General features: G+C 38.2%; 1 protein-coding gene across 4 annotated transcripts in view; it reads left to right on the top strand.

Moving 5' to 3' along the window:
* Positions 1-724: 724 nt before the first annotated feature.
* Positions 725-16802, top strand: part of EYA4 (EYA transcriptional coactivator and phosphatase 4) — a 588086-nt gene continuing 572008 nt past the window's right edge. For 2 of the 4 annotated variants that reach the window (XM_069726000.1, XM_069725999.1), the window contains exon 1: positions 737-1310. The gene's annotated coding sequence lies outside the window, so the exon portion shown is untranslated. Of the gene's footprint in view, positions 1311-16802 lie in introns of all 4 variants that reach the window. The other 2 variants (XM_069726001.1, XM_069725998.1) reach the window with 2 other exon arrangements.

Genomic DNA, 16802 nt, shown 5'->3' with positions numbered 1-16802 from the left:
TGGGGCTAGTGACTCTCCAATAAGACCATCACTTCCTTGTGACCATGACGGTGGGTGACCCTTCAATTTATGTACCACACCAATGAGGTCCCAATTGACTTCCTAAGTGTTGAGACATAATCACATGAAGGGATCTCAGATCTACACATCAGCATTGGCTATTTTGTCACAAGTTCAGTCAAAAAAGCCAGTCCAATATTTGCAGAATACTTTTGCCATCTACATAATCTTCTTTCCATTTTATCAGAGGGTTTGCTATTGCTCATGTCACCTATTGTATGTGTATCAGATAAATAATGTGACTGTTTATTACATGTTGATTGTTTATGCTAATTTTTATTGTTACTCAATTAACCAATTAATAAAACTGCACATTGATTGCTTTCCATATTGTGCGCATTGTTGTTTTGAATTATCTCATGTTGTGAATATCTATATGTGTAACGTTATAGGAGCATTTAATCTAAGCCACGATGAAGGCCCCATTTAGCTTTCAACAGTTCTAGATGTCCTTACAGGCAATTAATTTTCAGCTGTGTTATACGATTGTTAAAACTTCTTCCTCACATTCACAGTGAGGTTTCTTGAAGGACTAGTACAGTATAATGAGCATCGGCCTGAATTTTATTTCCATTTATGCACTGGCATCTAGTGGAGAGGAAAGAAAGGTAAATGTTCTACAATAGCGAATGTAGATAAAATGACTTATTTGTATCACACGGCTGCAGATGTGAGCGCACAAGAACATATAGCAGTGTAGAGAGCAGGGCAGAGAGCTGTGCACTGTCACAGGCTGGTAATGTGAGAGACTATCAGTAGAAAAAGAAGCAGAAAGGGGGAAGGAGGGCGAGAGAATTCCTCAGGACTTGGACTCTGTGTACTGCACTCAGACTCTGTGTGGGAAGAAAAAACACCAGTGTAAACCTGACCAGAAGGAACTACTCTACTTAAACACATGCTACACACAGCAAAGGAGCCAATGACAACCGGCAGCTATCTCCTCTGAAGACCAACATGAGCTCAGAGTTTTCAACACCAGCAGAAGCACCTCTATGCTGAGTAGCATTTCACGTGGGATTCAAACTGCCCAGACCCTTGAGTTCTCAGTTGTCTCCTTCTGATAACTTTATGTTCTGCAATCTTCTTGAAGTGAATACTGCTGGAGTAATACTGGAGCTGCTGCTCTTCTGTGATCTGAAACTGTTGTGCAGGGGACAGTCACTCTCAGGAGCGGGGACTTGAACTTCAAGAAGCCACCTCTAGTAACTGTCAGGAGGAGCAAGGATAAGGTAGCAGGATTGTAACAGAAGGTGAGTTATTCTATCCCACCCCTGCTCTCTTCCAGCAAAAGAAAACTAGAAAATGTGGTGGTTGCTATCAGATCACCAGTTATGGGTGGTGTGTGGGTTAAGGGATCAATCAGTGACAGAAGTCTGGGAAGGAGCCTCCTAATGTCAAGAAGGAAAAGTTTTAGGGGGAGGTGTCCTGTTTGTTTGGGGTCATCTCTGCCTCATGTGCTTTTTTTTTTTCTTTTTAAGTCACAGCATTATGTTTCTAACTTTACTATTCTGCTTTATTACCACTTTGCGCAGTTTAATAAAGCAAGTTGTTGTCAAAGATATTACTATGGTTAATGAAATTTCATAGCAACTTTTACACTTATATAGCATAGCTTTAGATATCTATGGATTTAATTTTAGTTTAAGATACGTTTCATTTTATGCAGTTATAATTCTTATTCTACACTAAAATATATTATTCCTTAATTACATTTCCATCAAAGTGTTAAGTATTTTGATTTAAAAAAAATTGCAATCAATATGGTGATCTATGTTATGTATAATTTATATATATATATATATGTTTTATTCTATGTACTTCTATTAGTGACACTTTAATATCTATCTATCTTAATTTGTGTCCAATGTTGTTAACAGAAGCACACATTACCGTAAAATGTGCACACACACGTATTATATATACATATATATATATATATTTATATATATATATATATGTGTATGTGTGTGTGTGTATATACATATATACACACACATATTATAGCCCTTTTACTGTTTTCCTATGGATTCTTCCCTACATGTCTGAGGCTTCCTCATCCTTGATGGAGACACTAAGCATTGCTCCTGGCTCTTGTGTTTTGGTATGAAGACAGTTCCACGTGGAGACTGTGTGTGTATGTGTTGCATTTGATCAGTGTGAAGGCAACAAGATTCTCTGTTTTCAAACCAAATGGGCTTTCGGCCATATGTTTGCCGATCTGGCCGTCTTTCTCAGCACTTCGAAAACTTGATACCCTAGGAAAAATGCTTTAGCTTGAATTTCACACATTGTCCCTAAATGCTTAACACTTCTGCTTGTTCACATCATTGTACTTTCACCTATTAGATGAACACTTTTTTTTTTATCAAATACCATGAGAATACACATATGGATTTTTTTTAGATTTTTGTACAATTTATGGATACTTTTATTTCCCTCCACTTTTTAAGATGTACCGTTGAGAATAGCTTAGAACATGCATGTGATTTCTTTATCTAGTTAAAGCACATATAACTATAAAATAATAACAGAAACAGAAATGAATAGTGCAAACAATACATATAAAACCATTAATAAATCATCATTCAGCTAAAATACTGTGCATGAACATGCACTAAATAAAACTGAATATTAAAGTTATTCATGCAGCATTATTATACGCTACGGACACTGATATGGCCTTTAATGTAAGTAGGAAACATATTTATTAATGACAGTTACATGAGTGTGATATCATTGGTATATAAGCTACTTATTACACCGGTTTATAAAATTGCTTACATTTATGCTATTTTGCAGTGCTCAGCCTTTATATACAAAATATATAGTTGTGTAAGGGTGAAATTGGATAATTTTGTGTTGTGACTTTTTTTATTTTTACTCAAAACTATTAATTATTATACTAAACAATGGTGGTGGCCTTCCTTTTTTCATTGTAGTAATATGTTGGCATCACTCCATACAAGCCCTCTAGTATACTGTACTTATTTAGCATCTCACATTGTGATCTCTAATGTTCTACTCAAGTTTTTTTTATAAACTTTATGCATTTTGATCATATTTTATGCAATTATTTTCTATTTAGGTGTAGTATTGTCTGTAGATCTACAATACATGCTACAAATAATACAAGCTAAAATATAATTAAAATTACAATTATGATTTCTCTACCATCACCATGTTGTCTTACTACTATAGAAAAGGCAAAATAATAATAATAATAATAATAATAATAATAAAAATTGTATGTGTATTCTGGCACGTGAACATATAAAATATTATATGGTGTAAAAACCAATGTAATAATAATCTATAAAATGTAAGTGTCAGTAAATGTTCAAGGTTCATGTTAAGGATCCGGATGGCCTGTTTGTCAGAGAGAGATTGTCTCATTCTGCATGATGCCTGAATAGCTGTGATGCATTCAGCATACTTCTGTGTTGCAGCTGCTGATCGTATTTCATAGAACTGGTAAAGCACTTAAAAACTAAAATTAGGCACTGTCTGGTTGTAAATATTTCAGATTGCAACATGAAGAACTAAACAGGGAGGCTTTCCCAATGAAGTGGAATATGTCAGGTTCTAGCTGCTTCTATAATTGTTTTTGCGAGGCCATTTCACGCCTATTCTAAAACACGCTGTTACCTAGAAATGTACTTTTAAGTGAATTTATAGGGATTTTAAAGTCCCTGTTTTCATCGCTTCTACTCATATGTTACAGATCTACCCGTATTCATTTACAGGTTTTTGCCCGATTGACGCAAAATATTTAGATAATTCCAAAACAATCAGATAATATACAAAATACTCAGATAATGACAATAAATCATGTGATTATAACTATTTGGTGAACTTTTTGCCACTCTTTAGTTTTCTATTGCGTTTAATTCTTTGCTTTTAGTTATTAATATAATAAGGTAACCCTATTCCCTTTATTTTATTAAAACACCTAAGCGTTTCCAAGCCATTTTTTTTTATTATTATAACTTCATACATATTTATATTTTACTTTATTTACCGTATTATTAGTCACTACAGTACATTATACAGTTTATTGTCTACGGGTACAATTTGCAGTTTCTTAATCTGCATAGGGTACCATTAGGACTGCAGAAAGTATAGATATACAGTACTTCCTAATCAGTCCCTTTTTATATTTTACATATATTACTTTTTTTTAATTTTGCCATCCTCAGTGAAACTTTATCAAAAACCGAGATGAACAGGCTCTTAGACTAAATAATTATTCTCGCCCGTCAATGAAAGCTTTAAAGGGCACTTGGTTGAGGTTCCTGCACTTCTCATGTTATGGTTTCTAAATCTGAAAAAAAGTGTAAAATAAACTAAAACAAGATTAACATTTTGGAAGTTTGTTAGAGACAATTATGTGCGCTATGCAGGTTCTCAGGGGCTCGCGGCTCTCCTGAAACCACATTTTGTCACAAGGGATGTGATATAAATGAGCCTGACTGTAACCTTTCATGTCATTGAAATGTGCTAATTGATCGCAGAGACCCTGACAGAATAGCATAGTTTGATATTTGAAACCTTTCAGCATTGGCATGGTTCTGTTGCCCCAGAGATTTCGGGGCATGGTTTTGCCGATGAAGTAAAATATTTTACTACTGTTGAAGTGCAAAGGAAAGGAGCTTATGAAAAATAAACATTATTAATGTAGGTGAACATACTATGATACTATTTGTGGATAGCTCTTTATTTTGATTGGCATATACGTTTCTGAAAACTTACTTTTTAATGTTAATTTGCTTTCACAGACACAGAAGCCCATTGAGAAATTACTTATTTTTTATCATATATCATAGTATCTGGCTATGCGACAGATGTACATTTTGGTTAACACAGATCGGTTGTGAGAAAATTTCTCATTTTTGTTTCTAATTTGTAGGTGCCAAATACCTGATATCTATGTGTTGTTAAGAAAATGTAAGCAGCATCGTAAAGAAATATTGCAAATATTAATTTTTAAAAATATATAATTAATGATAAACTATTCTATTCCATGCTCTTGCACCCCCCAAAAAAATGAAATATATAAAAAATAATTTTAGTAAATATTGCGACGTTCATATCTGAAATAAATATGGCGCTCAATTGTAAAAGTTGCAAAATTGTGTTCGGGCATGTTCATGCATGTGATCAGTAACTTTCTTTTAATTATTTAACTGATGAAATGCTCACCAATGATCCTAATGCAGCATACAGCTGACCTAAAGTGGCTATACTCACATGTGATAATGGAGTGTGACCGAATTGTGTAAACTCCTACATACCCGGGTGTATGCCGTGTAAGTGGAGTAAAGTTTATCATACAGATTATTTACATGGGGCAAAAATAATGACCTGTGACCACGTAATGTATGAGATGAGTTTCTGACATTTCCCTTTCCGTATACATTTTTGTATGATTTAACACCTTGGCATTAATTACAGCCAAAATCAATGTAAATACAGTATAATCTATATAGTAATATGATTATATTACACTGCATATTCCTGCAGTGGTGATTTTGTAGAATGATTATGTCACATGAATTAAATGGTACTGGTGTATGTTATGGTTGTAACATAACCATTTAGTAAAAAAAATACGTTTGACTCACAAAATATATATTTATTTGAACTTTATAAACTTAAATTCATAGGATACATTTGGGTTGGGTGTTATTGTCCAAGAAATTTTCCAGGATAAATTGTTGTATTACATTGATTTTATTTATTTCTTTTTTTGGGAAATTAATATTGCATATGAGCATTATGGATGTGGCATCCATGTCTGTCCATGCACAGTTTTAATGTCAAATCACAACAACATAATTGTTATAAAAGAGATTGTTGCTGCTTATATTGGCTGCAGTATATAGATACAGTGGGGCAAAAAAGTATTTAGTCAGTCAGCAATAGTGCAAGTTCCACCACTTAAAAAGATGAGAGGCGTCTGTAATTTACATCATAGGTAGACCTCAACTATGGGAGACAAACTGAGAAAAAAAAATCCAGAAAATCACATTGTCTGTTTTTTTAACAATTTATTTGCATATTATGGTGGAAAATAAGTATTTGGTCAGAAACAAAATTTCATCTCAATACTTTGTAATATATCCTTTGTTGGCAATGACAGAGGTCAAACGTTTTCTGTAAGTCTTCACAAGGTTGCCACACACTGTTGTTGGTATGTTGGCCCATTCCTCCATGCAGATCTCCTCTAGAGCAGTGATGATTTTGGCTTTTCGCTTGGCAACACGGACTTTCAACTCCCTCCAAAGGTTTTCTATAGGGTTGAGATCTGGAGACTGGCTAGGCCACTCCAGGACCTTGAAATGCTTCTTACGAAGCCACTCCTTCGTTGCCCTGGCGGTGTGCTTTGGATCATTGTCATGTTAAAAGACCCAGCCACGTTTCATCTTCAATGCCCTTGCTGATGGAAGGAGGTTTGCACTCAAAATCTCACAATACATGGCCCCATTCATTCTTTCATGTACCCGGATCAGTCGTTCTGGCTCCTTTGCAGAGAAACAGCCCCAAAGCATGATGTTTCCAACACCATGCTTTACAGTAGGTATGGTGTTTGATGGATGCAACTCAGTATTCTTTTTCCTCCAAACACGACAAGTTGTGTTTCTACCAAACAGTTCCAGTTTGGTTTCATCAGACCATAGGACATTCTCCCAAAACTCCTCTGGATCATCCAAATGCTCTCTAGCAAACTTCAGACGGGCCCGGACATGTACTGGCTTAAGCAGTGGGACACGTCTGGCACTGCAGGATCTGAGTCCATGGTGGCGTAGTGTGTTACTTATGGTAGGCCTTGTTACTTTGGTCCCAGCTCCCTGCAGTTCATTCACTAGGTCCCCCCGCGTGGTTCTGGGATTTTTGCTCACCGTTCTTGTGATCATTCTGACCCCACGGGGTGGGATTTTGCGTGGAGCCCCAGATCGAGGGAGATTATCAGTGGTCTTGCATGTCTTCCATTTTCTAATTATTGCTCCCACAGTTGATTTATTCACTCCAAGCTGGTTGGCTATTGCAGATTCAGTCTTCCCAGCCTGGTGCAGGGCTACAATTTTGTTTCTGGTGTCCTTTGACAGCTCTTTGGTCTTCACCATAGTGGAGTTTGGAGTCAGACTGTTTGAGGGTGTGCACAGGTGTCTTTTTATACTGATAACAAGTTGAAACAGGTGCCATTACTACAGGTAATGAGTGGAGGAAAGAGGAGACTCTTAAAGAAGAAGTTACAGGTCTGTGAGAGCCAGAAATCTTGATTGTTTGTTTCTGACCAAATACTTATTTTCCACCATAATATGCAAACAAATTGTTAAAAAAAACAGACAATGTGATTTTCTGGATTTTTTTTTCTCAGTTTGTCTCCCATAGTTGAGGTCTACCTATGATGTAAATTACAGACGCCTCTCATCTTTTTAAGTGGTGGAACTTGCACTATTGCTGACTGACTAAATACTTTTTTGCCCCACTGTATATCCATGTGGACTATGGTTTCTTAGTGAAATAGATTCAGTCAATTTGCCTACAGCCGTCAAACACTGATTCAAACGCTTAGAAACACTTAGGCCATGTTCTCACGTTCAGTATTTGGTCAGTATTTTCAATCAGTGTTTGTAAGTCAAAATCAGGGTTGAGTAAAAAATACAGATGTGGTGACATTCTTCTACTATAATTTTCCTCTGATTTTTCCACTCCTGGTTTTGGCTTTCAAATTCTAAGTTAAAAAACTCATCAAATACTCAACATGTGCATGTGTCTTTATAGGACTACCTTCCCTATTATCTACTCTTTACTTAATGATATTATAAATTACATTTTTTTGTGAAACTTCATCTCCAGGGATGTAACGACTACCCATGGAGCCTCCTAGCCAAACTTACGTTGGGGCCTTGCTCAAAAGAGCAAGAAAGAGGTATATTTTTTTAGGTCTCCAAAAGGTCTCCGATGTTGTTTCCCATTATTTTTTAGGCTCCCATTGATCTTTGTTAATTCTCCATTTCTTGGCTTTTATCATCCATGGCTATCTTCAACTTGACTTTATCTTTTTGGAGGGCCTTATAGCACCTGCTATGCGAGCCACACATGACTAGAGATGATCAAATCTGCAAGATTCGAAATAGCTAAATAACATGAATTTTACAGGAAATTTCAAGTTGCATTGAAGTTGCATTGAACTTGTTTACTGTGAATTGAATGTTCCTTATTATGCTCTGGAGTCTTTCCAGACCCCAAACCACAATAAAGAGAGGATGTGAAGAAAAGAATAATAATATTCACCTCACCACTCGCCTTTCAAACCACTAAACTGTCCCACTGACCATGGAGCCTGTCATCTGTTTCTCTATGCCTCCTTTCACTTCACACACATCCTCTTTGCTTTTTTTTCTATCCTTTTGCCAGCCATCTACAGTTCATAAAAATGGTGGCCATTGCTTGCACCATATTGCTGAGTTATCACGGCGAAAACAGCAAAAAAAAACAGTTTTTTTGATGAATCATGTTCTTTTGAGATTCATGGAGAATTAATTTTCCACTCAAGTAAATTTGCTCATCTACATTCTTGGTTATGTAAAATATTATATTGATCTTGTCACAGAATCATGGTATCTTGTCAAACAGAAAAGTTGCCTAGGAACATAACATTTATTTATTTCAGAGACAATTATGGCTTCTGTAACAATCATCAGCATATTGTACAAGCATCAATAGTACATTTCCGTAGCTATCAATTGCCATTGTTATGTTTCTACACAGACAGCTCTGAAACAGCTCATCTTCGTTAACTAGGACCTGTAAAACCTGGGCAAGCACAATGTGAGTGACCATTTCCACCCAACCTCTTATTGTCACTTCTAAAACACTGACCCCAAAATCCAGCCTCTTACTGTTGCTGGAACCTTTCATTTACAGGACTTATATCACTGAGGCTAGTCACCTCAGTAACACATACCTCCCATGCAGGACTTTACCAGATGTTTTCCTACACATCAAACCTTAAATATCAGCATTCATTATGTCGAATCAAGTAAAATAGTCCTCAACATACCACAAATATTACTGTCTGAATTATTCAAAGTCTTAAACAGTCACAAAGTGACGATAATGTATCACTACTCCTGTTTGCCTTGGATGGGAGCCTCTACTCTGCTTTCTCTGTTTAAGCATTTGCTACAGACAGCACATATTGTCTCTTAAGCCTCATTCAGACATCCGTTTTTCACATAAGTGTTCTAATTGTGGTTTTCAAGGTTAGAACACATACATATTATAGTTTACAGTGCTGATCACATGTCCGTGTTTTTTTGTGGAAAGTGTGTCTGTGCAAAAATCATTAAGACACGTCCGTTTTTTATTGGCATCACAAAGTAACAATACAATTCTACGCATCCATGAAAATCAAGGTCAGCACAAAGATGGCATCAATGTGAAGTCTGTGTTCTATTCCTAGTAACATTGCAGATGTTTTGTAATTTATTTTTGCATACATGAAAAATTCTGAAACACTGAAACACTCAGCAAACACTGATGAAACTCATATATGATACACTGATGACACTTGTACCACTTTTTTTGTGTACGTGAACGAACACTGATGTCTTAATGAGGCCTTAGGCTTTCTACGGAATCCTTCAGTTGCCTAACTTCCTCACAAAGAAAAGTGTCTTATAAGGCTTATTGACACATCAGTATTTTTTTAATAGTGTTTGTATGCCAAAACCAGGAGTTTCTACAAAATACAGAACAGGTGTCATTCTTTTACTATAGTTTATCTCTGTAAATTCCACTCCTGATTTTGGCATGCAGACATTGATGAAAAATACTGACCAAATACTGACTTGTGAATAAGACCTAAGACAAAGTCTCTTGATTTTAATTTATATTACTGCCAGGAAAATCACCAGTGTAAAGGAACACACTATGTGTCTCCTGATTTAAAGGATTATTTTGCTACTTATTTTCTTACGCTCACTATGCTGATTATTGTTTCACAACATCAAAAAGCACAGATGATGCCTGACTAAGTTTCGCCTTCCAGAATTGCCACTTCCTACTGTGATTCTTTAAGATATTGATTAAAGGGGTCATCCGGGACTTACTGTATATATTAATGACCTATCCCAGAGTCATCGATATGTAAGTTTCCAAAAAGAACCCTTAATGACCGCGTCCAAACATTTTTTAGAATAAGGGTGTAGACTATCGTTCTTGAATATAATCAGTGCTGATATTTAAGCTGTGGCATAATTTTGTCTTTTGAAGATAAGTTGATATTTTCCTTTCATGCTAATTGTGACATTATTTGTATATATGTTTTAAAAGTTTTTTTAATGAAATATTTCAGGGGAACATTAGAATAGCAATAAATAGCTCTGGGAACCAACTTGAATTCTGTTACTTGTCTACATGTGGAGAATGGATTTATCTTATAGCATCTTAGTGAATAAACTTTGCACTGTTTCTTAAACTACATATAGTCACATTTTGACATCATCCCTAACCCCTATGTGGCTGCAATGTGATATTATAATTACAGCTATTTCCTGCTGGTATTGCTGACTATGCAGAAGGGCATTGGGGCATCACTAGGGAAGATAAGAAGGAATAATTAGTTGTTAGCGCAGATTAATTTCTCTCTCATTAGCCTTCTCTCTCATTTGCTCATTTGCCTTTAATGTAGAAAGTTTACTTAAATCATCAGATAATAAATGCTATGCTGCTTTTTTAGAAAGAGCAAATAAAAGAACATAATGACACATATCAACCCATTGCAGTAATAAATCATAGGGTGAGCTCTATGTAGAAACATTATTATATTAATAAAAGGTAAATTGTGTTGTTGGATCTGATCTCTATGGGCAGAGACATAACTGAAAGCGCCTAGACACTAGTGAAAATTTTGTAGCAAGTCCCCCCCCCAAGGCTATCATGTGCCATTTACAATACTGAAGTTTTGTTACATTGCAATGGGACACTTGCCCTCTATCTCTCCCATTGATAGATGTGATAGGTACATCTGTATCACTATCACTCCCCTTCCTCATGTGTATTGGGTTTAAAAGTCCTTAATACAAATATTGAATTAGTAAATGAAAATTTATATTTCAACTAGCTGAAGAGCCCGGCGTTGCCTGGGCATATTAAATATCTGTGGTTAGTTATAGCACCTCACTTCTCTTATTTTCCCATCACGCCTCTCATTTTCCCAATCACATCTTTCATTTTCCCCCTCATATCTCTCATTTTCTCCCTTACACCTCTCATTTTCTCCCTCACTCCTCTCATTCCCCCCTAACACTTGTCATTTCGACCTCACATCTGTCATTTTCCGATCACTCCACTATTTTCCCTCACTCCTCTTTCGACCCCACATCTGTCATTTTCCGATCACTCCACTATTTTCCCTCACTCCTCTCATTTTGCACTCACACCTTTTCATTTTCACCTCAGTATATACATGTTTGTCATCTCCCTTATATATAGTATACACTTGTATGTCATCTCCTGTATATAGTATATACCTGTATGTCATCTCCCCTGTATATATAATATACCTGCTGTGTGTCATCTCCCCTGTATATAGTATATACCTGTATGTCATCTCCTCCTGTATATAGGATATACCTGTGTGTCATCTCCCCTGTATATAGTATATATCTGTGTGTCATCTCCTCCTGTATATAGTATATACCTGTATGTCATCTTCTATATATAGCATATACCTGTATGTCATCTCCTCCTGTATATAGTATATACCTGTAGGTCATCTGCTCCTGTATATAGTATATACCTGTGTGTCATCTCCTCCTGTATATAGTATGTACCTGTATGTCATCTCCTCTATATAGTATATACCTGTGTGTCATCTCTCCTGTATATAGTATATATCTGTGTGTCATCTCCCCTGTATATAGTATATACCTGTGTGTCATCTCCTCCTGTATATAGTATATACCTGTATGTCATCTCCTCCTGTATATAGTATATACCTGTGTGTCATCTCCCCTGTATATAGTATATACCTGTGTGTCATCTCCTCCTGTATATAGTATATACCTGTATGTCATCTCCTCCTGTATATAGTATGTACCTGTATGTCATCTCGTCCTCTATATAGTATATACCTGTGTGTCATCTCTCCTGTATATAGTATATATCTTTGTGTCATCTCCCCTGTATATAGTATATACCTGTGTGATCTCCTGTATTAGACCTCGTTAACACGTTATTTGCTCAGTATTTTTACCTCAGTATTTGTAAGATAAATTGGCAGCCTGATAAATCCCCAGCCAACAGGAAGCCCTCCCCCTGGCAGTATATATTAGCTCACACATACACATAATAGACAGGTCATGTGACTCACAGCTGCCGTATTTCCTATATGGTACATTTGTTGCTCTTGTAGTTTGTCTGCTTATTAATCTAATTTTTATTTTTGAAGGATAATACCAGACTTGTGTGTGTTTTAGGGCGAGTTTCGTTTGTCAAGTTGTGTGTGTTGAGTTGCGTGTGGCGACATGCATGTAGCGACTTTTGTGAGATGAGTTTTGTGTGGCAACATGCATGTAGCAACTTTTTGTGTGTCGAGTTGCATGTGACAGGTTAGTGTAGCAAGTTGTGTGCAGCAAGTTTTGCGCATGGCGAGTTTTGCGCATGGCGAGTTTTATGTGTGGTGCCTTTTGAGTATGTGCAAGTTGTGTGTGAGGCAACTTTTGCATGTGCTGCAACTTTTGTACATGTGGCAATTTTTCCGCGTGTGCAAGTTTTGCGTGTGGCGAGTTTTCCATGAGGTGAGTTTTGCACTTGTGGCGAGTTTTGCGTGAGCCTAGTTTTTGCATGTGGCGAGTTTTGCGCGTGGCGAGTTTTGAGCGGCGACTTTTGTGTTTCGACTTTTATGTGGCGAGGTTGGTGTATGTGTGGTGAAATGTGTGCTGAGGGTGGTATATGTGTTCAAGCACGTGGTAGTGTGTGGCACATTTTGTGTGTGTCCATATCCCCGTGTGTGGTGAGTATCCCATGTCGGGGCCCCACCTTAGCAACTGTACGGTATATACTCTTTGGCACCATCGCTCTCACTCTTTAAGTCCCCCTTGTTCACATCTGGCAGCTGTCAATTTGCCTCCAACACTTTTCCTTTCACTTTTTCCCCATTATGTAGATAGGGGCAAAATTGTTTGGTGAATTGGAAAGCGCGGGGTTAAAATTTCGCCTCACAACATAGCCTATGATGCTCTCAGGGACCAGACGTGTGACTGTGCAAAATTTTTTTGGCTGTGGCTGCGACGCCTCCAACACTTTTCCTTTCACTTTTTTCCCAATTATGTAGATAGGGGCAAAATTATTTGGTGAATTGGAAAGCGTGGGGTTAAAATTTCACCTCACAACATAGCCTATGACGCTCTCAGGGTCCAGACGTGTGACTGTGCAAAATTTTGTGGCTGTAGCTACGACGCCTCCAACACTTTTCCTTTCACTTTTTTCCCCATTATGTAGATAGGGGCAAAATTGTTTGGTGAATTGGAAACACCAGTGTGGACAAAATCTAAGGGTCCTGCAAAAAAAACAACAACTGAATAATGACCCCAAAAATATTTATATTACTTTATCCTTTATCAATTTGGTTCAAGTATAAGAAAAATTAATTTTAGAAATCTTACATTATGGAAAGACCAGGTTCACTTGTGCTGTTTGGTTAACCCCTTTCTGCCATTAGACGTACTATTGCGTCCATGTGGGGTGGGCTTTACTTCCCAAGGACGCAATAGTACGTCATATGCGATCGGCAGCGCTCACGGGGGGAGCGCCGCCGATCGCGGCCGGGTGTCAGCTGTTTATCGCAGCTGACATCCGGCACTATGTGCCAGGAGCGGTCACGGACCGCCCCCGGCACATTAACCCCCGGCACACCGCGATCAAAGATGATCGCGATGTGCCGGCGGTACAGGGAAGCACCGCGCAGGGAGGGGGCTCCCTGCGGGCTTCCCTGAGCCCCCCGCAGCAACGCGATGTGATCGCGTTGCTGCGAGGGTCTCACCTCCCTCCCTGCTCCCTCCAGCCCCGGATCCAAGATGGCCGCGGATCCGGGTCCTGCAGGGAGGGAGGTGGCTTCACAGAGCCTGCTCAGAGCAGGCACTGTGAAGGCTGCAGCGCTGCATGTCAGATCAGTGATCTGACAGAGTGCTGTGCAAACTGTCAGATCACTGATCTGTGATGTCCCCCCCCTGGGACAAAGTAAAAAAGTTAAAAAAAAAAATTTCAAATGTGTAAAAAAAAAATAAAAAAAAATATTCCAAAATAATGAAAAAAAAAATAAAAATATTATTCCCATAAATATATTTCTTTATCTAAATAAAAAAAAAAAAACAATAAAAGTACACATATTTAGTATCGCCGCGTCCGTAACGGCCCGACCTATAAAACTGGCCCACTAGTTAACCCCTTCAGTAAACACCGTAAGAAAAAAAAAAAAAAACGAGGCAAAAAACAACGCTTTATTATCATACCGCCGAACAAAAAGTGGAATAACACGCGATCAAAAAGACAGATATAACTAACCATGGTACCGCTGAAAACGTCATCTTGTCCTGCAAAAAACGAGCTGCCATACAGCATCATCAGCAAAAAAATAAAAAAGTTATAGTCCTGAGAATAAAGCGATGCAAAAATAATTATTTTTTCTATAAAATAGTTTTTATCGTATAAAAGCGCCAAAACATAAAAAAATGATATAAATGAGGTGTCGCTGTAATCGTACTGACCCGAAGAATAAAACTGCTTCATCAATTTTACCAAACGCGGAACGGTATAAACGCCTCCCCCAAAAGAAATTCATGAATAGCTGGTTTTTGGTCATTCTGCCTCACAAAAATCGGAATAAAAAGCGATCAAAAAATGTCACATGCCCGAAAATGTTACCAATAAAAACATCAACTCGTCCCGCAAAAAACAAGACCTCACATGACTCTGTGGACCAAAATATAGAAAAATTATAGCTCTCAAAATGTGGTAACGCAAAAAATATTTTTTGCAATAAAAAGCGTCTTTCAGTGTGTGACGGCTGCCAATCATAAAAATCCGCTAAAAAACCTGCTATAAAAGTAAATCAAACCCCCCTTCATCACCCCCTTAGTTAGGGAAAAATTAAAAAAATGTATTTATTTCCATTTTCCCATTAGGGCTAGGGTTAGAGTTAGGGCTAGGGTTAGGGCTAGGGTTAGGGCTAGGGTTAGGGCTAGGGTTAGGGTTAGGGTTAGGGTTAGGGCTAGGGTTAGGTTTAGGGTTAGGGCTAGGGTTAGGGCTAGGGTTAGGGTTAGGGTTAGGGTTAGGGCTAGGGTTAGGGTTAGGGCTAGGGTTAGGGCTAGGGCTAGGGCTAGGGTTAGGGTTAGGGCTAGGGTTAGGGCTAGGGTTAGGGCTAGGGTTAGGATTAGGGTTAGGGCTAGGGTTAGGGCTAGGGCTACAGTTTGGGTTGGGGCTAAAGTTACAGTTAGGGTTTAGATTACATTTACGGTTGGGAATAGGGTTGGGATTAGGGTTAGGGGTGTGTCAGGGTTAGAGATGTGGTTAGGGTTACTGTTGGGATTAGGGTTAGGGATGTGTTTGGATTAGGGTTTCAGTTAGAATTGGGGGGTTTCCACTGTTTAGGCACATCAGGGGCTCTCCAAACGCGACATGGCATCCGATCTCAATTCCAGCCAATTCTGCGTTGAAAAAGTAAAACAGTGCTTCTTCCCTTCCGAGCTCTCCCGTGTGCCCAAACAGGGGTTTACCCCAACATATGGGCTATCAGCGTACTCAAGACAAATAGGACAACAACTTTTGGGGTCCAATTTCTCCTGCTACCCTTGGGAAAATACAAAACTCGGGGCTAAAACATATTTTTGTGGGAAAAAAAAAGATTTTTTATTTTCACGGCTCTGTGTTATAAACTGTAGTGAAACACTTGGGGGTTCAAAGTTCTCACAACTCATCTAGATTAGTTCCCTGGGGGGTCTAGTTTCCAATATGGGGTCACTTGTGGGGGGTTTCTACTGTTTAGGTACATTAGGGGTTCTGCAAACGCAATGTGACGTCTGCAGACCATTCCATCTAAGTCTGCATTCCAAATGGCTCTCCTTCCCTTCCGAGCTCTGCCATGCGCTCAAACGTTGGTTTCCCCCAACATACGGGGTATCAGCGTACTCAGGACAAATTGGACAACAACTTTTGGGGTCGAATTTCTCCTCTTACCCTCGGGAAAATACAAAACTGGGGGCTAAAAAATAATTTTGGGGGGAAAGATTTTTTTTTTTAATTTTCACGGCTCTGCGTTACAAACTGTAGTGAAACACTTGGGGGTTCAAAGCTATCACAACACATCTAGATGAGTTCCTTAGGGGGTCTAGTTTCCAAAATGGTGTCACTTGTGGGAGGTTTCTACTGTTTAGGTACATTAGGGGCTCTGCAAATGCAATGTGACACCTGCAGACCATTCCATCTAAGTCCTCATTCCAAATGGAGCTCCTTCCCTTCCGAGCCCTCCCATGCGCCCAAACAGTGGTTCCCCCCCACATATGGGGTATCAGCGCACTCAGGACAAATTGGACAACAAATTGTGGGGTTGAATTTCTCCTGTTACCCTCGGGAAAATATAAAACTGGGAGCTAAAAAATAATTTTTGTGGGAAAAAATTTTTGTTTTATTTTTACGGCTCTCCATTATAAACTTCTGTGAAGCCCTTGGTGTGT

This window comes from Ranitomeya imitator, chromosome 5 (genome assembly GCF_032444005.1).
Source record: "Ranitomeya imitator isolate aRanImi1 chromosome 5, aRanImi1.pri, whole genome shotgun sequence".
Taxonomy (NCBI): Eukaryota; Metazoa; Chordata; class Amphibia; order Anura; family Dendrobatidae; genus Ranitomeya; species Ranitomeya imitator.
Note: the sequence above shows the minus strand (reverse complement) of the source record. Positions and strands in the feature narration are given on the sequence as shown.